We start from the raw sequence: 27178 nt of genomic DNA, 5'->3' as shown, positions 1-27178 counted from the left end.
AGCATCAGCTGGAGTTGAGGAGGTGGCAGTAATGGCTGGTCACTGCCACTGAGGGGAAGCACAACTTCCAAAGCCCCTTGATCTACTCTGTGACTTTGGGAATTGCATGAGCTCCATTTACCAATTTCTCAAGTTCAGTCTCTCTAATTCCTCCACCCTTGCCTCTCTGCTCTCCCCACCCCTATCGTTCTGCTCTCCTCACTCCTATCTCTCTATTCTTCCCACCCCTGTTTCTCTGCTCTTCCCACTCCTTTCTCTCCTCCCCACTCCTGTCTCACTGCTCTCCTCACTCCTATCTCTCTGCCCTTCCTATCCTTGTCTCTCTGCTCTCCTTACCACTGTCTCTCTGCTCTCCTCACGCCTGTCTTTCTCTTTATACAGTATGGCTTAGGAAGCTGTTTCAGATAAATCTGTCAGGAATATATTCACACCCCTGTTTCTGTCTGGGTTGTGTGATTTTCTTCTGCCTTTTATCCAGTGTCTGCTGGAAGGCTTTGTCTAGCCACATTTGTTTATGGCAACTTAGAACTGGAGAATTATTGTTCATGGAAAATAATTAACCAATAATTTACCAAAGTTGGTAGATAAATATTTTATGTCACTTTCTCCAAGTGTGGAATGTCTGGAAGACACATATAAAATATTTACTATTAAAATAGGCACCACTTATACTTTGGATATGACTCAGGAGGGGGTAGAGATGACAATACAAGTACATAAGAGATGTAACTGGACCTCTAGATGGTTTTGATGGAGATGGATCATTGACAATAATGTGAGAATATGGGCTCCAGTGAATTTAGACTCTGTGCTCTTTAATTCTTTTCATTGTTAATACATGACATTCTTAGTGTTTGAATGTATAGTTTGGATCTGCAAAAGCATTTTTCCTTTAACTAGACTCAGAAAATGAGAAAGCAGAAGAATTAAAAATACAAGAAGCTGGTTCACATTTTCCCTGCCAAGAAACATTACACCAAATTATCAGGAAGTATTTCTGAGTGTTAAACACGTATCATCTTTGTGTTTCAGAACAGTATTTTAAGATGCAGAAAATTATTCTTGAGACAAAATTCTGTTGTCTAACACAAGAATATTTAAAATATTTTAGCCAAAATATTTCAAAATATGCACAAAACATACGTACAGCAATTACATTCTAACTTTCAGTCTTCAAGAAATAGTTTTAATTGCTTGGCAGCCGCACTACTCTTGGCAGGTTTGAGAACAGAATGCTTTAAAGCTGAATATTTTGGCAGGACTCCCCTTCTTCCTCCCTGGCTATGCAAATGTCCATTGCAATCTGTCTATCAGACCAGTTCCAGGAAAGAGGCTATAATTAGGATGCGTCATTGACCTCCTCTAAGAGACCTTCATGGTGAATTCATCCTGCTGATATCCCTTGCTACCCGTAGCAACCACCCAAAATCCAGTGCTCATAGCTTCTGTCTCATTCATCTGTATGAAATACTTTTTTCTATCCCATCTGGCAATTCCTTGGTAACACTCTCACTGTTAAGATGGTTTCAGCAACCCTCTCCCTGTCTCAATGTCTCATCTGCATCCTCTCTTATCTTTTCATTCTAGCAAAAATCTATTCGGCCTAACATAGGCACCGTGCATGGCACAATCCAACTGTGATCTTCTCTTAAGAGGGGCACCACACCTTGCTCCTCAGTGCGTATTTTTGATACTGTTTTCCCTAAATTTTCTTGAAAGTTAATTCGGTCACCTGATACTTCACCTTGAGGATGTACATTATTTGTTAATTTTGTTTCCTAATAGTGTTCATAGTCTTTTCCCCAACTTATACCCCAACCCCAGTGTCTGTGTTGGAGAATTTACCAAATTCTGCAATCTGAACAAAATTCTAATATGCTTCATTTATTTCCTGTGAATTTAGAAAAATACATAAGCCTACTAATTAGTCATAGTTTAATGTTCATAACTATATGGACTCATAGGAAAGGTCTAATAAATTTTATTATTATTAACTTTGTAACTTCATTCCCGAGACATTGCTTTTACATGTATTACTCTTCAGATTTTCAACAAACTCAGAGGAGCCTGAAAATGTAGAAAATAATTTCTGCAAAGTTCTAATACCAAGCATACCAACATGCCTTCTTAATTCCCTGAAATTAAAACTTATCTTGAATTTGAATGAGTAGTTTAAGGCAAAAGTCAGAGGCTGCCTTTACTGGGTTCTTCAGTTCTGTAGTTTTCTGTCTACTAAAACTGCTGTACTGACAGTTATTATAGCATGCACTCTATCATCAATTTTCATGTCTTCTTACATATCATTATAGTTAGTTAAATTTGTTTTTTCCTCAGTCATTTTTCTTTTAATTTTTTTAAATTTAAATTTAAATTTTTTACAATTTATTAATTTTATATCCTGATTGTAGCCCCCTCCCTCATCTTCTCCCTGTGACATCCTTCCTCCTTCTTTCCCTTTTATCCCCTTCCCCTAGGCCACTGAAAGGGGGAATCCCTCTCCCCTGCCATCTGAATCTATCTTATCAAGTCTCATCAGGACTGCCTGGATCCTCTTCCTCTCTGTCCTGGCAAAGCCGAACTGCCAGGGGAAAGGAATCAAAGAGTAGGCAACTGATTTCAAGTCAGAGACAGCCTCTGCTCCCCTTAGTGGGGAGCCACATGGAGACTGAGCTGCCTATGGGCTACAGCTGAGGAAGGAGTGGTTCTCAGGAAATTGCTGCAGCTCTCCTTATGTGTATGATCCTGTGGGCTAACTGGACTCCTCAAGGGCCCAGGGGCCTTCCTTTCAGCAGGTGAAGTCCCAGAGACAGCATCCCTGCCACTGGCTTTCTTGCTCTGAGGTTATTGAGCTGCTGCTGCTCAGACACTGTCTTTGCTGGGTACTGCTCTCTTGAAGAACCAGCAAGCCCAGAGGTTTGGTCAGTCTCTCTAGGGAGACAGGTTGAGTTTTGGAGAGAGTCAGGGGCTGTTCCCATGGCTCCCAGGTATCCACAGTTCTGAGATTGGAGCCTCATGCCCCAGTACCCAGAAAGTATTCACTGGCTGGTGAGCACAGCACACAGGCATGTGCTAGAGGCTAGAGGCCCTGAGCCTACGGGAACCCAGGCACTTTTCTGGGGATTAGCTGAGGTCCCTGAGGTTGGACCAGATGGTTTCACTCACCACGTGGTTACCTTATGACTGGGAGACCCTGTCTCTGGTGTTTTGGGGCCCATAATTCAGACTGAGACAGTGAGCACAGGGCACAGGGGTGTGGCTATGTGCTGGATACCGACCACCTGCAGGAACCAGGGAACTCTTCCGGGTTTAGCTGGGTGGACTGAGGTCCAACCCGAATGTTCTTTCACTGGAGGATTTCCTGTCACCTAGAGAACATAGTCACTCATGATTTGGAGCCAACGGTTTGCTCTGTTGGTCACTGTGCATTCACTGCTGCCCTGCTGATCAGACACAGTGCGTGATCAGCACAGCCATCTTGTATCCTCTCCCATTTTTCTTCAAATACTGGGCTTAAATCTGGGGCTCTATGTATGCAAGCCAGTGCTGTGCACTGAGTCACATCACCAGCTCTCTTCACACTCTCTGAGATGTAGGACCAAAAGAATATCCACACTGGCCTTAAGTCAATGTTTGTTGACCAGGCTTACCTAACATGCTCTATGTGCCAAACTAACCTTGAGCTTTGAATCCTTCTGCCTCAGCTTACTGACTAGCTGGAATTACTGATCTGCATCATCAAGCAGAGACAATTAATAAATAAAATCTTTTCAAATTTATTACTTGAATCCACTTATCTAGCTAAAATAGTCTTTGGTATTTTAAATTATGTTATTCTTATCATTATTAATTATTTGTATGTATGTCTATATAAGCTGTGTATATATTTGTGATGGGATATTTTTGCCATACGATTCATGTAGAAGTCATAGTAAAATTTTGGAAGTAATTTATTTATTTTACCATAGGTTCCAGAGTTGTAACTCAGGTCATCAGTTGCACAGGCCCTCCCTGCAGTCTTCTTCACAGAACTCCTTAGGCAAATTATCCAATTATAAAATCTCCACATCTCTGACCCATTTGTCCTTAAATTCTTTCAACTCAGTGAAAGTTGCCTATCTGTGTTCAACAGAAAACAGTGGGTCCTCCATCCCTTCTCTCCCTTTACTCTACTTCAAGTATAATCTACCAATCCATCTTCTATGAATGTCTCATTATTTACTGAAAGTCCTTTCTAATTCAATAACATCACCTGGGATCGCTGTTGCTACTGTAGTTTTCTAACAGTTTCTGTAATTTCAATATTCCCCTCACCTAAGTCTTACTAAAAAAAAAAGAAAAAAAAAGACTGTTGTGATTGCTTTTACATTAGTCAAATAATGCTATTCCCATCATCCTCCAAAACTTTCTAATTTTACACACAATAACTTCCTCGTCATACCATTTGCAAAATGAAACCTCATCATACCATTTGCAAAAGACAGATAGGCTAAACACCAAAGGCTCTAGCCCACAAAAAACAAAGAATTGCTATTATTTTATTGCTCATTTTCTTGGTGGTAGGTTCTGGGCTTGTGTACTTGTGTATCTGTTTGTGTACATATTTGCAAGCACAATAATAATATTTTATCTTATGAAAATAATCCTGTCTAGTGTAGCTCTTAAATGTAGTGCTCATTGGAGGTATGGTCAACCCAGTACCTTGAATTTCTGGAGGTGTGAAAACTGAAGATGCTGGAGACGTGACCACCAAGGCATTAATGGCCGCTTGTTACTTGCATGTGGCTTTCTAGAGACAGCGGATACCTAACCCATGTAGGTACTGGTGGTTTAATTGAGATGTGGGTGACTGTTATGAGTTTTATCTCATCACACAACTGATGAGAGGGTTGCATTTTTGATGAGAGGGTCAGTTAGCATTTATGTAATATGAACTTCACCTACACTAGGGAGGCAGTGCTTGCCTGTCTTTGTAGATTTTTGTGAGAATTCATTCCATGATGCGATATAAACAACAGCTACTTCCTCTTTATAAGGTCTAACCTACAAACTATACAGTGTAGTGCTGCCACTACAGAGGAACCAATGGGTTCATTAAGATTACTTGGGTTAGGAATTACGAGCAGGTGTGTGAGTGATCCTAAAGTAACCACACTGGGTTGTCTACCCTCCCCATGAAAGATGGATTACACATGGATCCATTGGAAAAAAATCTCACTCAAAGAAAAAAATATGAGTAAGACTTTATTGCATCATCATAAATTGATGTTGTAGGACAGGACACTTTTATTAATTATTGAAAAGAGCCACTATGAATATATATTAATTGCTTAAAACAAAGATTCACTATAAGCCTGACAATAATAGCTCTAGAAGATAGTATAAGATGCATACATTTGTATTATGTTAGTAATTGAGTATATATTAATCATGAAGAAAAGTAGCCATGTGAGAGTCTCACTGCTCCCATTTAAAAATTCTCTTTCTTACTATATAGTTCTTTAAAAACTACATAGAGACCCCTACAAAGGAGACATACATAGAAAATAATGTTTGTTAAGCAGCTGTTACTGTCATGCCTTGCTTCATGAAAATTTTAGAAAAGTCCAAAATAGATCTACTAGTGTCACCTAAGTTCATTTTTCTTCATATTGAAAGAAGGGTTAGAGAGAGTAAGCCTCTTGCTTTTAGGTCAAACATCTAACCATTGATAAGGGCTTGGGGCCAGTCAGTCTCCCTTAAACATGAGTGCATACTCATCAAGAGTGCAATGCTGTGTTTCCTGTCTCATCACTGGCTGAGCATTGTCGATACATTTGTGTAGGACAACAGGTATTGTGTTTCCTCAGTTCTGTTACTAACCAGCTCCTCTTTGCCTGTCTTCTCTGCTCAGTTAGTGTTGTTTGCTTCTCTTCATTGAATCTGTGATGTATTGTTTTAACATCTTTTACATTGTATCAGAGTTCAAAGCCAGCAGAAGTCAGTTAGGTCTTCTTTGAAAGTGTTGTAGCTAAGTTATCAATTAAGAAATTAGTTTTGAAGCAAGTCAGTATTTCCTAAATGTATGGACTTGCTCTCTTCTTGTGATGTTTCATTAAAGACAAAATCTTCACTGGCAAGATCTCTAACATATTATCATGAGTCTTATCCTATAACTTCTGTCTTATCCACATCAATCGTCATGCTCACTGGATTAAAAACTAGTTCGCAGGCTGATCAAGAATGAAATGGAGATATAACATAGTGAAATGTTTTAAAATCCAGAATATTGTGATTAGTTTCTTTAAAGATATGTACCCATACAAGGCAAGTACCTAAGCTGTTACTATGCAACCCAGGGTGGCCTTGGATTCAGAGAAATCCTCTTATCTCAGAATTTATATGTTGAAATTACAGATGTGTGCTGTTATATCTGACTCCAAAATATTTTTGTGAAAAAAATGCAGAAATTCCATACCACAATAGATTTTTTCATGTGCAAAATTATTAAAATATATTATTAATGAACAATAGTGCAAGCACAAGTCAGTCTGCATGTAAATCTAATACTAAAGATTTTACCAAGATATTTCATCACGTGTATAAAACCTTGGTCCCATGACTTTAAACCTGCAGTTAGCTTTATAAGTATTTTCTCAGAGGTTCAAGAGAAACTATCTTTAAAGCATTCTTTAAATTGAAAAATGTTATGGATCTGTTACTTGAGGATTCATTTCAAGTGGCAGTGTTTTCTCTGCATGAGTGAAGTTCTGTTATGATATAGCCTTTCAGAATTATTTGTAATCATATTGATCTTACACTTACAGGATCTGGGGAAAAGCATCTCGACAGGTGGACACTTAATTCCCGCTGACAGTCTTCACAAAACTGTGATAAAACACTTTTATTCATCCACTACAGGCACATAGCAAAAAAAAAAAAAAAAAAAAAGGAAATTCCCATGTAGTTAGTTCACCAAGTTTGTAGGTAATGTTTTCATATTTAGTCAGTCCATATGCATGTTCAGTCCTCTCATATCAACGTGATAGCTTGACTACCCTCAGCCTGTTATTATTTGTGAAATGAGTCAAACAACACCAGCTTGCAGATGCATTGTGAGGATGCTATAGGCAGTGGAAATAAGGTTCTGACATGAGAGCACTGACAATAGCATGTTGCTTTAACTGTCTTTAATAATATCAAGATTCATTTATATTCTATAATTGCCTTATATATATAATTTATATGTGCATAATTGCATTATATAGTATTTATATGGTACTTTAAATTTCCTGAACTTTTATTTTCTTAATATTTTATGGGAATAATATGTGCCTTTCTGTGTTGAGTTGGGATAATAACCAGAAAAGCATTATAATAATATGCAGTTATATACTAATGTAATTAGAACTCATTACTAGTTTAAAATTAGAATTGGCTTGTGATGGTCTTCTCAGTCCTGGAAAACTTAGTTACCAAGAAGCATGCAAATCAAGTTTTCAAAACAAGTTCTAGCAAGATATAAATAGTTACACTTTATGGTCAATTACTCTGTGGACAAATGGACAGTGGCTATGCTTTCTGCTTGTCTGTTTACTTCCTTCCTCAGCAGGAAGAGCAGATCTGAGGCTGCAGCTATGGAAGGCTCTCCTGGCGCTCTCTACTACATGCCTCATTTAATGCCTTCATTTGGCGCCATTGATATTTACTCAGATATACACGTGGTTTATTGTTGTAATGTTGTTTTGGCAGCAAAACCACTGTGAATTTTTTATCCACTATTAATCCATAGTAAAGGCCTGAGGATTTCATTGATATTCAGTAGATGAGTCAGTAAAAAAGAAAATGATGGATTTTTTTTGTTGTTGTTGTGTGTGTGCCCACAATTTTCTCATTCAATGTAGTTGGAGATCCAATGCATTTCATTGAATAAGAAAACAAGGAGAGAAGATGAAAGCCCAGTCTCCTTTTGATGAGGATAATGGGGATTGCCTCAGTTTCATATTCTTGTTGTCTATGTCCATACCTGACTAAGTGAGAGTAGTAGAGGCATCACACAGATTAGTTCTTAGTACAAAGGAAGTTTTTAAAATGTACTTTCTGCTTTGGGAGTTAAACCAGTGTTTCATCTATGTTGTACCAGTGCTGTGATATCAAACTTCATTCTGAGCATAATAGGAGAATTTTATTAACCAAATATTTTCTTTGGCTATCATATTTATTTTCGAATAAAAATCTTACTAAAAGTTTTACTGGGAGGAATGAAGGATGGTGACAACAAATGCAGGCAGAATCCAAACTGGTGTTGAGCAGAAATTGTGGCTCTTGAATGCAACATGTCATCAAGTTGTCTCAGCTTAAAATTATCCTAGAGATGAAGAACTACAATTCACCCTATGGTGTGCCAACCCCAGTAAACTGCATTTTCAATACTACATTTTTAAATTATACATTTAATGTTCAGGAATGAGAAAGAATGAGGAGTCGGAGTCTCAAAGGTTAACAGTACTTTTTTGTTTTAGCACAGAATCAGATTCTGGTTCCTAGAACACAGGTGAGGTGTCCATAGCCACATGTGACTCTATCTCCAATCTAATGCTCTCTTCCCACCTGTATAGGTACAATCTCCCCACTCCACTCCACACACGTACACACACACACAGACACACACACACGCACGCACACACACACACAGACACACACACACGCACGCACACATACACACACACACACACACACACAGATGCAGAGTGAGAGAGAGACAGGCAGACAAATAGACAGGCAGAGACAGAAGCATTATAGATACTATTAAATGTCAGCAACTTATAAAATGTAAAAATGTCCTCAGTGGTAATTAGTGTGCACTCAGGGCTATGTCAAAGATTCCAGGTTTCAAATCATCTATCAACCTCAATAGAATAAGTAATATAAATCCCTGAAAAAGAAACTGTCAGGAACCCATATGTATCTCTTTTCCCGTCCTTCTGACCCTTCTTACACATTACTATTTGCCTATTTTTCATATATATTTCTAGCTTCTAAACAGCATAAATATGTAAGAACTTCCCGGAGAAGAAATTTTCAGGACAAGATGAACTCACCAAGGAAGTAATTTTGACAGAAATTGTTCTAAAATGTGAAAGATTTGAAGGAGTGAATAATTTTAAGGCTAAAATTATTTTAATGTCAAAACCATAGAAAAATATCACAATAAAGAAAAATAATAGACATATACCAAACCTGAACATAGGCACAAAACTAAAAAAGTTGTTAAAACTAGAATTTCAGTCCTACATAAAATGAATAATTGATTACAACCAGTTTAAATTTGTTCTTAGAAGTGGTTCCTGAGGAAGTATGACCAATTTCATGCCTTTAAATATTATTTAGAAAATCCTTGTACTAAGTATAAGGTTGATAGTCTCAAAACTGTTTGTAGGGCAAAATAACAAATTTAGAAAGTGCATGCATTCATTTTTTTTAATTTATGATACTGAAAGTTCCATGTTTTCATTTATTTATTTTTTAGTTTAGAGCATGTATAAAAGTGGATCCATGGAGTGTATGGTAACCAGGGGCTCTTTCCTGTACAGTACGGCATCTGCAAGGAACCCTGAACTGTGTGTTATTAGTCTGTTGCTCTTTCACTACTACTATTTAGATCAGTTTCCTTCCATTTCTGTAACTTATGTTTGCCTCTGTAACTGGTATCTTTTATCATTAAAAGAGACATCAAAAGAGGAACAAAATGGTCTCCCACCTTCCCCTTGCTGTGCTTCATAGCTGGGCCACTCTTCAGCAAGTACAACTTTGATGAAGTTTAGCAGCTTGGCTCTGCCTTTCTTTCCATTCCCTGCCTGCCTCGAGGGTTGTGCTGCATAAGGCATGGTCAGCAGACTGTGATAGCAATAAAACATCCAGGCCCAAGTGTTTTGCACAGATCAGCATATAGATGGGGATTCTGCTTTTAATGACCTGAGATGAGAGGGGAGGTGAGAGAGTCATCAAATAATTCCACACAAAATGTAAAATGATAACAGTAACTATTTTAGAAAAATTGTTTCTGATATATGGTCAATAATGTATTGTTAGGGTCTAAGGCAAGGAAAGATTGATTTAATAAATTTCATCTGAGTTTATTACAATGCTGACCAGATGATTTTTCTCCATTACCTTTGGTTCACACCACAATAATTTTTTTTATTTCAAACCAAGCTGAAGGGTAATATTATTCCTTGAATGGTTTTATAGTATTTACTTATTTTCATTTATATGTGTGTGCATTTGTCTGTGGCTGACTATGTGCATGTGAGTACATATGATCATGTAAGCCAGAAGAGGGTGTCTTATCTGCAGGATCTGGAGTTACAGGCTTCTGTGAGCCCCTGATGTGGGTTCTGGAGGCTGAACACTGTCCTGTAGAAGAATATCAAGGCATTTTTGAGCCTGTGTTTTATTTCTACTGAATTGATTCCAATTTTTCAACTGCTGACTATGTGCATTCACCTGTTAGTGTAAGTAATATTCAAAAATGTCTACTACTGTGACCACATCCGTGATGGTTATCTGAACAATAATACATAGGATAGATTTGTGGGTCAAAATGGTTGTTCTTTTTCATATTTGGAAGACACTGCCACAGACCATCTAAAATGGGGTCACTTGCCCTTTCCTTTACATTCTAGGGGAGACAACAGCCAGACTTGAGAACTCTGTCAGTTTGGTGGTGAAACATTGGTCCTGGGACATGTTTTATTAAATATGTTTTCCTGTGCTTGATGACTGACGCTGAGGTCCCTGTACAGAGATTTGCCTTTGTAGAGGTTTCTCAAGTAGAATATCATTAGCAGGAAGTCTGGCATGCTATGGTGTAATGATACTACAGGGAACTCATGAACCTGACCATTGTTCCCTTAATGACTATTATAAGAAAATGATTAAAAAAAATATGTGCTTCTCTAAAACATCTAGTACAAGATGAAATGCACCAAAAGACAACTTATGAAAAGCTAAAATAGATTTTGTTGTACAGTGGAGACTGGATCACTGAACCTTAAGAGAAAGCAAGAGGGTCACTGGTCAAATGGATTTCTTTCCTCTTTCCTTCCTTCCTTTTTTCTTTCTTTCCTTCTTTTCTTTCACTCTATCTTCCTTAATTTTTTTAATTTTACTTTTTATTAATTACAATTTATTCACTCTGTATCCCCCCTGTAGCTCCTTTCCTCCTCCCCTCCCAATCCTCCCTCCCCTTTCTCTACCCATGCCCCTCCCCCAGTCCACTGATAGGGGAGGTCTTCCTCCTCTTCCTTCTTATCCTAGTCCATCAGGTCCCATCAGGAGTGGCTGCACTGTCTTCCTCTGTGTCCTGGTAAGGCTGTTTCCCCCTCTGGGGGAGGTGATCAAAGATCAGGCCAATCAGTTCATGTCAGAAACAGTCCCTGTTCCCATATCTTTTAATTACAATATAAGTTTACATCATTTTCTGCCTTCTGTTTGTTCCTCCAACTCCTTCCCTGTCCTCTCCCTTCTACCCAGATCATGCTCTGCCTCCTTACTCCCTCTGATGTTCTAAAGAAAACTCTCCTTCCAGCACTGGCTTCTAGAAGATAAACTGAGCTCTCAGAGTTCTCTGTATGATATGAGCATCTTTGTATGGCTAGGGTCTCAGCGTGGCTGTGTTGATGGTGAGTGTCTTATATTATGCATGTAAGGTCTTGGGTGAGAAGATACCAATTTTGCCAGGTAAGTTTACATGAAATTTAGGTTGAATACTTCTTTATTCCGACAAGATATTTTTTTAGTGGGTAGGAAAGTTGTAGTCTGAATTACTTAACCAGGAAAGATAAATTGGTGTGACTGAGACCACATGAGTCTGCAGGAAACACTCCCCTCTGGACAGCATCTAGCATGGCTTTTTAAATATCATTCATGGTGATGTGGAACAAGCCTCTGTGTGGCCTGGAAAGGGACTCCTGAATGATGGTGCTTGGTTGGCCTTAAGTCTTTCCACAGTCCACCTGTTACTATATATCATCCAGTCAATACAAATAATGACCCAAGACATCAGCAAACACTCTGCATCATGGGATCCACCTAGAGTGTCAATAATCTAAAGCAGAGTTAAGGACATTTGACAAAGATTCCAAATGGAGAACTTGGGTTGATGGACGTGTCCTTTTACTTAGTTCTGAAGCTTATCAAATAAAGTACAGTCACACTGAAAATCCACCTTGTTGTGCATTTACACTTCATACACATTGTGAACACATTGCATTCTGCAACTGAGTAAAAGACTCTCCACCTCACTATCCCCCAAATTCTCTTATTTTGGTTTCTGTATAAATGTCCTAATTATCTTTGTCATATTGAGAGAGCCTACAGTCATCTGGGAAAGGAGTCAAAATTGAAGGATTGGCTGGATCAGATTGGCCAGTATGAATATCTATCCCTAGGGCATTGTCTTGATTGTTAATTAATATAAGGTGGCCAAGTCATTGTGACCTTTGTCATTCCCTAGACATATGGTCCTGGGCAATATAGGAAAGTTAGTTAAGGATGCATGAATGAGCCAGCAATCAGAAGCAGGCTTCTGATTTATTTTCCTGCTTGAGCTCTTGCCCTACTTCCTTCAGTGATGGACTGTAACCTACAAGCTGAAATAAAACATTTCTTCTCCTAAGATGCTTTTGGTCGGTGTGTTATCATAACAACAGAGAGGAAATTAAAACAATAGTTTATCTACTTGTGTGTCAAAGAGGGTTTGATCTGGGGTACATAAGCTATATACCTTACATACTCATATTCTAACAGCAGAGAGGTGCAGTATAGGGCACCATAATTTACAGGAAGTTATTGTTTTTCCCAGTTATAAAAGCACAGAAGTTTTTAAATTAATTATTACACTTTATTCACTTTGTATCCCTGCTGTGGTCCCCTCCCTCATCTCCTCCCAATTCCATCCTCCTTCTTCTTCCCCTATTCCCCTCCCCTAGTCTACTGATAGAGTAGGATATTTTCCCTTTATATTTGATCCTAGTCTATCAGGTCTCATCAGGACTGGCTGCATCTTCTTCTTCTGTGGCCTGGTAAGGCTACACCCCCAGGGCGAGGTGATTGGAGAGACTGCCACTGAGTTCATGCCAGAGACAGACCCTGCTCCCCTTGCTAGGGAATCATCTTGGAGACTGAATCTATGGGCTACATCTGAGTGGGGTTTTAGGTCTTTTCCATGCATTGTCTTTGGTTGGGGTACCATTCTCTTCAGAAGCCCCAGGGCTCAGCTTCTTTTTCTTCTTCTTCTTTTTTTTTTCTCTCTCTCTCTGTCTTGGCTCTGTTGGTCTCCTTTTGGAGCTCCTGTGTCCTATCATTCTATCTCCCCTTTCTTTCATAAAGTTTCATGCATTCTGCCCAAAATTTGGCTATGAGTCTCAGCCTCTGCTTCGATACCTCCATCATTAGAGGCCTTCTGAAGCACAGATATTTTAAAGCAATTGTTACTTCTTAACATGCCAGCCTAGTAGCTCAGACTGGCACTGGGGATTTAGACTATAATGTTTGGGGTATAAAATGAGTAATCTGTATTGATGTATTGGTAAAGGAGAGCAAAAGTGAAGGGTGTCTATAAAATTGAGAGCCTAGGAAAGTAAAACTTATTCTTCAGATGAAATCAGAAATATATGAACTAGAAAAAGGAAAATGTGACTCATTCATAAATGTAGTTTAATCAGATAAAATATTAAAAACTTCCTTAATGCATTAATTTGATAAGAAATGTTTCTAGACTTTAAAATAAATTTGTAAATCTTACCTTTGTATATAGAGTAATATGTATGATTTTTCTCTTAATTCATGTATATTAAATTCTCAATATTTCTAGTTATGCTTCACGGATTTGGGGGTATTTGGACTAATGAATTCTTATTGTATGCCCTAATGACTCAGACAGGCATAATGACTGTTACAGACAGGTATTTCATTTCCACCCATGAGATACTGAAAATAATATCTTCTATTTCCAGCACCGATGGTTGATGTGGGAATAAGTTCAATGTGAGCATATTTGAATATATTTGATAAATCATAAGTTTGCCATAGTATTATTTATATGCTAATGAATATTGTTATCATTTTGTCTACTGTTATAAACTGTACTACTGAAGTAAGAAGTCAACTTTTACTTTTTATGTTCCTAATAAAATACAATTTTAAATAACAAAATCATCTATTCTACCCTTTATTCACTCATGTGTTGGACTTTTATATTACAGCATATTGAGATTGAACCTAATAAGAACATAAACCATTCTTCAGATGAAGGAATATTCTTTCTGTTCTAATTGTGAATCATGTAGGAAAAGGCATCCATTCAGTCATGCCTTTGCTTTGTGGTTCAAGTACAACAGTTACTACATCAATAAAGTCATGGAATCCTTGCAATAAATAATGCAAGGGTCCACATGACATACCTAGTTAGGAAATAGACATTAATGAAAATTGTCACTGGGGTAACAAAAGGTAATAGCTTACCCTTTTCCTACTGAGCAGTTTTGAAGACAACTAATTAAATGTAGTCCTATTAAACATCTTAAAATAGATTGTAACCCTTAAAATGCATTGATTTGAGGTAGGACTCTTTTAAAGTGTTTATAACAGGTTATTGAATGTGGTCTCAGTTCATTGCCTCTTTTGATTGATCTTTTCTTTCCGATCAGTTCCTGAGAAAACAGCATTCCTTTCCCCTTTACTGCTATAAGACCAAGGTGAATTGTTCCATATTCAGCTAAATGTTCACTGCTTCATCCGTGTTAGCTCTTTAATGAAAAATGTCCAGTCTAAGTGAAACATCCTTATGTATACATAGTCATGTGTATGTTCCACAAGATCAGGGATCATCGTATTGTGTCCATCAGTCAGTAAAGGATCACACACATGATATTATTTAACTTTGCATTCCTTATATTTGTTTCTGGAAATTGTAAAGATATATTTAAATTATTTGACTTAGAATAAAATAGAGAAAATCTATTTTGCATAATGAAATAAACTTTTAAAAAACAATAAATTACAAGCCTTGACTATGTAGTTAAACAAGTACTAATAAAATAATTAAATGCAAACCTTGGAAATGTACATGTTTTAATCAAATCTTGTATACTGTTTATATAAAATATGCGCAATTATTTTCCCTGTGGCAAAATGGAGAAAATTGTTTGGGACTATTATTTCATTATTTGGAAATGCCTATATTATACATTTTTGTTTGATGTGTAGCTTGTAGAATAGTTGCAAATTGTGAGTGCATATGAAAATGGCAAATGAGCTCCCAGAAATAACAACTCATACTCCCAACCTAAGATCTATAAACATAGACTTTGAATTTTTTTCACGTTAACCTCTGAGCTGTTGTGTTTTTAAAATGTTAAGATGTTAACACCACGTCTTTCCTAAGATTCCCTGCACTCTGTCCAAAGGTTGCCCATAAGTCTCAGTATCTACACTGATAGTCTGCAGGGCAGAGCTTTACAGAGGTCCTCTGTGTCAGGCTCCTGACTTGTTCCCTCTTTTCTCCTTCTTCTGATGTCCAGTCTCTTTGCCTTTCTGGATAGGAATTGAGCATTTTAGCAAGAGTCCTCCCTCTTGATTAGTTTCTTTAGGTGTACAGATTTTAGTAGGTTTATCCTATATTGTATGTCTATATGACTGAGTATAAAGAAGTGGGAAACAGTAAGATCTGGAGAGGACAGGAACTCCATAAGGAGAGCAACAGAACCAAAAAATCTGAGCACAGGGGTCTTTCCTGAGACTGCTATTCCAACCAAGGACTATGCATGGAGATAACCTAAGACCCCTGCACAGATGTAGCCCATGGCAGTTCAGTATCCAAATGGGTTCCCATTGTGATAGGAACAGGGACTGTCTCTGATATGAACTGATTGGCCTGCTCTTTAATTACCTCCCCCTGAGGGGGAAGCAGCATTACCAGGCCACAGAAGAGGACAAGGCAGCCACTCCTAATGAGACCTAATTGACTAGGATCAGAAGGAAGGAAAAGAAGTCCACCCCTATCAGTGGTCTGGGAAGGGGCATGCATGTAGAGGGTGGAGGAAGGGAGGAATTGGGACGGGAGGAGGGAGGGAACCACGGGGGTGGGGGGATACAAAGTGAATAAAGTGTGATTAATAAAGAAAAAAAAAGAAGTTAACACCATCTGGGGCTTTGAGAAGTAGCCTTTTATATAAAGATCCTGGTAAAGAATTTTGTGATGGTATGGCAGTGCTGAGTGGAAGCTATGCAGAATGTCAAATGCTTGCTCTTTAGTGGATAGGAAAATTAGAGGTGCTTAATAGATTCAGTAAAAAAAATTGCATAAAGTGAGCAGGCTATTTAAAATGTGGTATTGTAGAACTAGCAAACATTTATAAAATCTCATAGCTCCTATCCACTTTATGATTGATTTACCACTGTATGCTTTAATTCTACAAGTAGCTGCTAGACCCACTTCTACCTCTGCAGAACAGAAATATCATTCGAAAAGTGCAGCACGTTAAAGTGATGGATCACCATCACTATTAATGTAGTCTCCGTTACACCTTAACTTGAATAAGGAAATTGATACCCTCTAGATAACAGAAAACAAGAAACTCTCTAGAACTAGCCTGAGGGCATCGTTTCTCATCCAAATATCTTCTGCAGGCCAGTCATCCCAAGATGTTCTGCTATCTCTTTTCATCACCGTTGTTAAGGTTTGATTGTGGTTTGTCCACTGGAACTGTTTGAAATTTAATTTTTGTTACAGTGGATTTCAAAGTCAGGAACTTTAATGATAAATTAGATCTTTATAAAGGACACATGACTGTTCATTTCTAGAAGAAGATTGATTCTTACTGCAAGAGTATTAATTTTATGAGGATTTGTCACTACAAAATTAGCCCAGCCCTTGGACACATCCTCTGCTTCACGAGTTCTCTGGACACCTAAGCTTCATTCATAATGCAATATTCTTGCCATTTCAATGTCCTTGGACTACATAGCCTTCAGAACACTGAGACAAATATACCTCTATTCTGAACTAGATTCAAGAAAATAGACTAAAGTGCAAGGCTTTTTTAAAATTCAAATGAACTAAAGTTTTAACTGCTTTTTTCTTTAAGGACTAGTCAGTACCAGAAACAAGTACATTCAGTTGCCAGGATGCCATTTTGGAGCCACATGTCTGTTCCTCACTATGATGCAATTTCTTCATTTTCTCATTGCTTAGATAAAAATTTTGAATTATTTTATAAATCCACATCCTGAGATTCATTTTCTTCATTTAAGAAAAAGTTTTGCAAGCAGTAGGGAAAGGACACACACTGTCCTCTCAGTTCTCCTGATTGACCTGAAGTACTTTCTGCAGAGTTGTCTCTGGCCTGAGAGTCTTTTTATGTGTTGCAATTGCAGCCTCGAGTTTCTGTTATGAGTTGATTTCTGTGAGGGTAAAGCATGCATTCTTCTAAAAGCAACAGAAAAATCTCAGAGCATCTTGTCTGCTCTTGTACTTCCAGTTCGCAGAACAGTGAGAGTATAGTATGACATTGTTTGACACCTCTCCTGCCGGGGCCTGCCGGGCAGAGTCAAACGGTTCTTGAGTTGGGTGTGAGGATTAAAATTAATAAAATAAACACACAGCACACAGGAAACTTTTTAAAGGTCCAGACTCGACAGCTTTTGCAAAAGGCAGACTGCTGCAGCAAGCAGCAAGTCTCAAGTGCTGCCTCATCCTCTGCCTCCAGCCTTCTGACCACTTTATTATTTGAGGAGCTACTTTAGCCAGTAAAACATCCCAGGTTAATTTGCACAAGCAGCCTGAGGAAGAGGTGTAACCCTCACAAGCTATCCCACCTGTTGTCACAAACAAAAGGAGATGGACTTGCAAGTTCTCCTCTGCCATTAGTAAAGACCTGCTAAAAGCCATCTCTCCGCCGAGATTTAAATATCAAAGCAGGCCGCTGAGTCATGGCTCCCGCCGAGATTTAAATATCAAAGCAGGCCGCTGAGTCATGGCTCCCGACATGTCCCCCTTTTTTATATTATTAAAATTGGCCATAACTTAATAGTTATGGAGCAGAAGATTGTGCCTGTCTTAGGTTGTTTCTCTCGAAAGGTATATATTTTTTATTCATGTCCCCATTTTTGGGTCAATATTTGTACACGAATTTTCATACACCCCAGAGAAAACTTACCCTCTTTGACTATCAACCTCTGCTAGGGTGGACACTGTGATATGATCTTATGTAGATCAGCTCAGCTTTGACACACCAAAAGGCCTTCAGGCAGATTTTAGTTGTCACTGATAGGAGCGCGTCTCCTACCACAAGCTAAGTCCAAAGTAACACTCCAAAAGTGACTAGCAGGTGACTCCCTGTGCAAATTACCAAGTCTGAGAAACATTTAGAGGAACCACAGTAAAAGCAAACAGAACCATTTGAAAGCAAACAGAACCATTTGAAAGCTTAAGATCTCCAAGCAGCAAAACAAAAGGAGAATTAACATAGGCAGTTACAGGGCTCCCCAATAGTTCCTGAAACAAGTCTGTTTTGCTCTGCTGAAAACCAGAGCCAGATTAAAGTTTTACAGTTAGTTCTCTCTTGATTTTGTTGAAGTTTGTAGCAAAACAGTCAAGTCCAGTTTATTATATAAGAGGTTTTTCTTCATGATGTCTTCTCCCAGGAGCAGAATGAAGCAAGAGCGGGGTCAGGAGCTCAGGTATAACGCAGCTTTTCAGTCTAGGTCAGGGCAGAGTTTATGGTTGTCTGCAGCAGGAGCATCTTCTTTCTGGGGAACAACTGCAAACCGTACCAGCCTCTCTGGGATCCACCTGGCTCCCTCTGCGTCCTGTGGAAAAACACAAACATGCCCTCTTCCCCATATTAATACAGGGTCGGGACCCTGCCGTAATCCAGTTATCGGATCTTTCCATTTTACTTGGGCAAAATTATCTTTGGTATTAGGATGCCACAATTGATCAGCCGCAGAACGGGTTGTGTATCCACATTCAAAAAATTTAAAATAAAGAGAGCATGATTAATATTTGGGGACATGACTCCCCCCTTTTTTATTTTTTGCAATTGGTTATTAAGAGATCCATGGGCTTGTTTTATAATATTTTGGCCCTGGAAATTACATGGAATCCCCGTTTTATGACTTATATTAATGGAAGGTATACCAATTGCAACAAGACACTTTAAGCAATGACTTATAAAATGTTTGGTGACTTTCCCTGTTAAGGGAGTTGCCATGATAAATCTTGAAAAACTGTCAATTGTTACATGAACATATTTTAGTTTTCCAAATTTTGGGACATGAGTTACATCCATTTGCCACAAATGATTGGGAGTCAAGCCTCTAGGACTTGTAAAGCTTTAGCTATATAATGGCTATCAGTATACAAGTTGAAAGAGGTAGAAGCCAAATTTTTAAAGACTGCAGCAACAGCTCCTAATTCTACAACTTGAGCTGAGGCTGGCAATGTTTGTAAAACAAAAGTTTGTCCCTCTAGTACATAAGCAGCTTTTTCATTTGAAGATCCATCAGTGAATACTGTTGGAACTTGAGGTAATGGCTTTTGTTTAATTATTTTAGGAATTACAAAAGCATGCTCATTGGCAAATTGAAGTAATTTATCTTTTGAATAATGATTATCAACATGTCCTAAATAATGAGCAAAAGCTATCGCCCAACAATCTACATTTTGAAATAACCAATCTACTTGCTGTTTGGTAAAAGGGACTCCAATTAAGGAGGGCTCCCTACCAAAATATTTACGAGATTTTGAGCGAGCCATTTGAACTAAACTAGCCACTGCTTCATAATATGGTGTCAGAATTCGAACAGGAGACACAGGCAGGTGCAACCATAATAATGGTCCTTCTTGCCACAATACAGCAGTTGGAGTATGAACAGTAGCCAAAATATATGGGCCCCATTCTTTTGAATAATCAATATATTGAGCATGCTGCTTTTCAATAACTAATTTTATCTTTTGCAAAGCATCACGAGCTTCTTTGGTAAGTTCCCTTTTTGACAAAGGATTAGCCTCTCCCTTTAAAATGTCAAAAAGTGGTTTTAGTTCTCCTGTTGTTAATTTTAAATGGGGTCTTAGCCAATTTACGCCATAACAAACAAAGCCCAGTTGGTTATTTTAGTTGATATTTCAATAAATTGGCGGACCCTTACCAGAAAGAACTGACAAATACCTTGCAGCCAGAGAGCTTTGAATTTTAGCTGTTATTAACCTAATTATTTGGATGAGTACTATTGTCTGTAACTTAGTACCCCAATCCTTGGCCTTTTCCCCATTTTCTCCTTTCTTTCTAACAGGTCTCAAGGCTGCTTGGCAAGCACTGTTAGCATTCTCATAAGCCAATTGTTTCACTAATAACAATCCAGACTTTTCATCACTTATAAGTCTGTTTGCTGCTTGCATTAATCTTGCCACAAAATCTTGAAATAACTCATCAGGTCCCTGACAGATTTTAGGCAAATCCTCCACCTGTCTACCTGCTTGTGGAAGCTTATTCCAGGCCCTCCAGGCAGCAGTATTGACCTAAGCATAAACGGCCACATCAAAATCCAATTGTTGTCCTATTTCCCTGTAGATTCCTTCTCCAGCAAGCATGTCATAAGTTATAGGAATTTGCTGAGCTCGATTAAGTTCAGCTGTAGCTTGACAATGCTCTGCAAAATCTGACTTCCATAATAAATTATCTCCTCCTGATAAGCATGCTCTTGCTAACTGTTTCCAGTCCCCTGGACAGAGAGCCTCAGTAGACATGGATTCTAGCAGAGCCAGGGTGAAAGGCGCTGTAGGACCATATTGGCAGCATGCAGATTTTAATTCTCTTATCTGTTTAAAAGGTATAGGAGCATGGACTCTCACCATATTGCCGTGTCCATCGGGTTGCTCCAAAACTGGAAAACTATAAAACTCAGATACGTCTTTTCCATTCTGCCTGGCTTCTTGTAAAGAAGCTTGTAAAGCAGATACAGATGTTTGTATAGTAGACAAAGGGAAAGGTCCCCTTGCTTTTCTGGGCCATTGAAACTGTAGCATTCCCAGAAGGAGGGCCTAAGCCTTCCACCAATGATGGAGTTGGAGTACCTACGAGATTGAGCCTCATTTTCCCTAGTAGTTAATGCTCCAATTTTTTTGTTTATTTCCTCCAAACCATACTCCAGTCTTTTAATTTCTTTTTGCCAAGGCTTACGCTTTTTAACATGCATAGCCTGTCCCGACACTCTCCCCCCACCAATTAACAGTTGGTTTGCTTGTTTTTAGTCCATTCTTAGCAAACTGAGGAAGCACCTCCCAATCATCTTCTCAATAAACAGTCACATGGTGGTCTTGTGACCCTGAACAAATCTCCTTGTGTGAAGAGTGTCTCATAGCCAGGTCACTAGAGAGGTGTTTTTTGTCGTTGTTGTTCGTTTGTTTATTCTTTTTTAATTTTTAAATTTATTCGTTTATTTTTATTAATTACTGTTTATTCACTTTGTATCCTAGCTGCAGCTTTCTCCTTCATTTCCTCCCAATCCCATCCTCCCTCCCTCAAAAGATTTTATTTGCCTGCAATATCTATCTCTGTGCACTCTGGAGATTATTAAGCATGTGTGAAAACACATTGTCCATTTATAAAACAGACATTCATAAAGTCAAATATTTATGAGGGCTGAATAAATAACTTAAATTGTTTCTCATGTCTTGAGCCCATAGACTGAAAGGTAATGACTCAACAAGTCAAATTTAACAAGAAATTGTTAGGAGTTCATTTTCAATGGGAGAGATCAAATTAGTGTAATACGAAAATGGAATCTACTTAAATGAAGCTAAATTTGGAGGTTAATTTCTGAATATGCGGATTAGATGATGTAGCAAGAGACTAAAGATACTAAGAACATTGGACTCTCAAGAAAAGCTCAGATGAATAAGTTATCTCAAATGAAAGATACATATATTGGAGAAAAAAATATATATATATGTAACTCTCCAATTGGATCTTTCTCAGTTGGAAAAAAACAACAAATGCACACTTGAAATTATGTGCACATACAATAGTCTGGCATAAATACAGTATATATTCTAGTTTGTTTTAACTTTACGAAGCATAAAGTCATCTGATAAGTGATTCTCAAATAAAGAATTGCCTGCATAAAAATGGTTTTGATTTTTAACTGATGTGTGACAGCTAGCCTACTGTGTCTAACACCATTCCCTGGAGAAGTAGGTCTGAGGCTTACAAAATGCAAGCTAAGTATGAGCCAGTCTAAAAGCTAGAAAGCAACATTACTTCAAGATTTCTGCTGTAATCCCTCGACTTTGAGGGACTTTTCTGGTCTGAGTTAATATGTGTGAAATAATAAGTGGGTCCAGCTTCAAGCTCCTGCCCTGACTTCCATCAATGATAGGCTATAATCCCTAAGCTGAAATAAACCCTTTCCTTTTTAAAATTGCTTTAGGAAAGAAAGAGTGTTTTATCACAGCAATGGAAATCAAAATACAAAGGCTTTGAAAAAGTACAGAACATACTAACTCAAGACAACCTAAATATGGTATCATCTTTAAATTGCTGTTGCTAGTACAATGTCTGCTGAAGCATCCAGATATGCTTTATGCACTAATATCACTTAATGCATTCAAGTCTTCAGACAACAACTATTCTGGCATGTTTGGGCTACACAAAGGGAAAATGGTTTTGTTAAATGATGTTGAAAATTAGTTCATTTTAGTGATAATAAAAGTGATGGTCTGTTAGATTTAAAATATATGAATAAAGATGAAGTTATTTTTGTATGCACCAAATGTCTTCTTGAATTTCGCTGAACAAATAATAATATAATGGGTAGTCGTTTTGAAACGTTACATGTACTCTATTAGAGAGTGCTGTGGTCATTCAATTTTGCTGTTCCTATTCAAATTTATTTCCTTTTATCTTTAATAAACTTCAGTAAAACTCTATCCCCTTTGGAGTGCATCTGTGAATTATAACTTATTAGTGTTTTTAAATGTTGGTACCTACAGAACTAAAAAGACAATATTCCTGACTGAGTCTTTTGGGTTTGATGCAATGACTGTTACACCTGAATTTGAATAATGGTGAAGAAAGAAATGAAAGATAATAGTGAAGTACCATAAAAGTTAGGATCTCAGACAAATTGCAAATTTCATCATCTAATGGGACAGCCCCCTAATAAACACATTGCAAAAAATGGGTTTCAAGAGTTGGCATTCTACAAAATAGAAAGTGCTAAAAGTAGATTCTTTTCATAGCTACATACTCCAAAAAAAGAAAAAGTACTTTAAGAGACTAACACTGAAATTAAATCCTGACACAAGTACAATGTTTTTGTAAAAATTGCAAATATTTCTAGTAATTAATATTGTGTTTCACCACATTGCTGGGTTGATTTTATAAGTAAAATAATTAAGGATTTTCTTTTCAGTTTTGTGAGTTAACAAAAGATATTCAATGGATGGGAGCTTTATCTCATATTAATAAATAATTCAATGTATTTATACAATAAGTAAATGCCACTAAAATGAAAGATTTATATACTTTATTGAACTAAAATAATCTTTCAGTATATGAATCCTTGCATTATTCATTGCATTTTCCAAGATTCACTGATTACATTTAAAACCTGTGAGAATTTACACTAACAAAAGAATTTTGTATAAATGTTATTAAAAGTTGCCTAATCGACTTAATGAAAAGTTAAAGTTGTAGAAAATAACAAATTAATATTACATGACTCAGGGTCTGGCCATATAAGTAAATGTGCAGGTTTGATTCTATTAAGAAAGAATTCATACTAAATATTCCTTTGCTACAGATGTAAAGGATGAGTCATCCGAGCTTTATTCAAATATACAGCCATGCTACACTGCTTAATTGTCATTGTATTGCGACATTCAGATGAAAATATTTAATTTTTTTATATAAAACATTGACCATCACCTCATTTATATTTTTAATTTTAATTTTAGGTTTTATATTAGAGTTTATTCACTTTGTATCCCAGCTGTAGCCCCCTCCCTCATTCCCTCCCAATTCCACCCTCCCTCCCTCATCTCCTCCCATGCTCCTCTCCAAGTCCACTGATAGGGGAGGTCCTCCTCACCCTCCATCTGACCCTAGTTTATCAGGGCTTATCAGAACTGGCTGAATTGTCCTCCTCTGTGGCCTAGCAAGGCTGCTCCCACCTTGGGGGGGGGGTGATCAGAGAGCCAGCCACGGAATTCATATCAGAGAGTGTCTCTGTTCCTCTTACTAGGGTAACCATTTGGAGACTGAGCTGCCATTGGCTACATCTGAGCAGGGGTTCTAGGTTATCTAGGTTATCTCCATGCATGGTCCTTGGTTGGAGTACCAGTCTCAGAAAAGACCCCTGTGCCCAGATTTTTTGGTTATGTTGCTCTCCTTGTGGAACTCTTGCCCTCTCCAGGTATTACTATATCTCCCTTCTTTCATAAGATTCCCTAAACTCTGCACAAAGTTTGGCTATGAGTCTGTGCATCTGGTTTAATATCTTGCTGGATACAATCTTTCAGAGGCCTTCTGTGGTAGACTCCTGCCCTGTATCCTGTTTTCTCCCTCTTCAGATGTCCATCCCATATGCATTTTTGAATGATGATTGATTGTCTTACCCAGGGTACTTGTTGATTGGATTCTCTAGGTGTAAAGATTTTAGTATGTTTATCTTATATTATGCCTAATATCCACTTATAAGTGAGTACGTACCATGTGTATCTTTTTACTTCTGGGATACGTCACTCAGGATGATCCTTTTTAGTTTCAACCATTTGCCTGCAAATTTCATGATATCCTTTTTTAATTGTTAAGTAGTATCCCATTGTATAACTATACCACAATTTCTGTATCCCTTCCTCCGTTGAAGGAAGTCTAGGTTGTTTCCATATTCTGGCTATTATGAAGAATACTGCTATGAACATGGTTGTGTAAATGTCCTTGTTGTGTCCTTGGATATTTGCCTAGGAGTGGAATAGCTGGATCTTCAGGGAGCACTGTTCCCAATTTTCTGAGAAAGCACCCAGATTGATTTCCAAATGGTTGTATAAGTTTACATTCCCACCAGGAATGCAGGAGGATTCCTCTTTCTCCACACCCTCTCCAACATTTGTTGTTGTTGTTGTTGTTGTTACTTGAGTTTTGTATTGTCACTTGCGTTTCTGATCTTAGCCATTCTGATGGGTGTAAAGTGAAATCTCAGAGTAATTTTAATTTGTGTTTCCCTGATAACTAAGGACTTTGAGCATTTCTTTAAGTGTTTTGCTGCCATTCTATACTTCTCTACAGAGAGTTCTCTGTAGCTCAGTACCCCATTTTTTAATTGGATTACTTGATTTGATGCTTTTTAACTTTTTGAGTTCTTTATATATACTGGATATTAGCCCTTTGTCAGATATAGGATTGGTGAAGATCTTTTCCCAATCTGTAGGCTGTCGTTTTGTTCTGAGGACAGTATCCTTTGCTTTACAGAAGCTTTTCAGTTTCATGAGGTCCTGTTTATTGATTGTTGCTCTTAGAGCCTGTGCTGTTGGTGTTCTGTTCAGGAAGTTGTTTCCTGTGCCAATGAGTTCAAGGCTCTTCCCCACTTTTTCTTCTAACAGATTCAGTGTGTCAGATTTTATGTTGAGGTCTTTGATCTTGGACTTGGACTTTAGTTTTGTGCGGGGTGATAAGTATGGATCTATTTGCATTTTTCTACATGTAGACATCCAGTTAGATCAGTACCATTTGTTAAAGATGCTATCTTTTTTTCCATTGTATGGTTTTGGCTTCTTTATCAAAAATCAAGTATCCATAGGTGTGTGGGTTTATTTCCTGGTTTCAATTTGATTTCATTTATCCACCATTCTGTTTCTATGCCACTACCATGCAGTTTTTATTACTATTGCTCTGCAGTACAGCTTGAGGTCAGTGATGGAGATACTTCCAGATGATCTGTTCTTGTTCTGGATTGTTTTAGAAATTTAGGGCTTTTTTATTTTTCCATCGAAATTGAGAATTGTTCTTTCAAATTCTGTAGAGAATTTTGTTGGTGTTTTGATTGGAATTTTACTGAATCTGTAGATTGCTTTTGACAGGATGGCTATTTTCTTTTTTTTTTTTTTTCAATGCAGTTTATTCAGGAACCTTGAACAATCATCTGACCCTGGGGAAAGCCAGCCCACAGCTTAAATAGCCTCTGGGTAGCCAACCCCAGCGTGCCACGTAGGCAATGCAGATAGGTCCACATACATGGAGGCAAGCCAGATCCTCAGCCTTAGCCAAATGTGGAGTTGTTCCTGACAGAGAGCACTCACCATTGGGAAGGTGGAAGGCAGAAACCAGCTCCATCTTTAAGGTGCGGCATTACGCAGCTCTCTACAGTTCCCCCTTTTTGTTTTAGACGTATCAGGCAAGAGTAGAGGTCTGATCTCTGATATTAGAAATAAATTGGGACTTTGTGCCGATGTTCATTTAGGTGTCATCCACCCAAAGAGCATCAGATCCTTCTGGTACCTTTTTCTCAGAGGCAGGACCTGGGGCATCAACCCGCATGCAATCAGACTTGCTCTTCTCTGGGTCAAAAGCGGCTGACCCTGAGTGCAGTGCTTAGCCTCGCATCCTGAGCGTAACATTTTAGCTTTTGATGGTAGCCAACCATGCTTGGGGAGACTGTCGTGCTTCAATGGCTGTAAAGGCCTGAATGGTCATGGCTGCATCACGCTGTTGTGAGACTCTAATCTTGCATATATACCACAGGCAAACCAAGGGAGACCAACACCAGAAGGCCTGCTAACGCTCCCATGCCCGCCCATTCCTTCAGATGGTTCATGGCTGCAGCAATCCATGATGATAATCCTGTGGCTAGTCCTGCGTCCACTCTGGTAGAATTTACTGTGACAATGGCCACTCTCAGCTGCTCCATCATAGTATCGAATTCTCCAGTCCAATTACCTAAAATATAGCCAGACAGTTGTGTAGACAGATTTGCAGCACAGGAAAAATTCTCATGTTGTATGCTAGTGACATAAAGTCCAGCATACGTTCATTGACAGCCAAGTTGAGTGATTTGCCATAGGGTATCAATTTGCTATTTTCACTATGTTAAACCTATTTATCCATGAGCATGGGAGATCTTTCCATCTTCTGATATCTTC

Source organism: Meriones unguiculatus, chromosome 14 (genome assembly GCF_030254825.1).
Source record: "Meriones unguiculatus strain TT.TT164.6M chromosome 14, Bangor_MerUng_6.1, whole genome shotgun sequence".
Classification (NCBI taxonomy): Eukaryota; Metazoa; Chordata; class Mammalia; order Rodentia; family Muridae; genus Meriones; species Meriones unguiculatus.
This window is presented reverse-complemented; position numbering follows the sequence as displayed.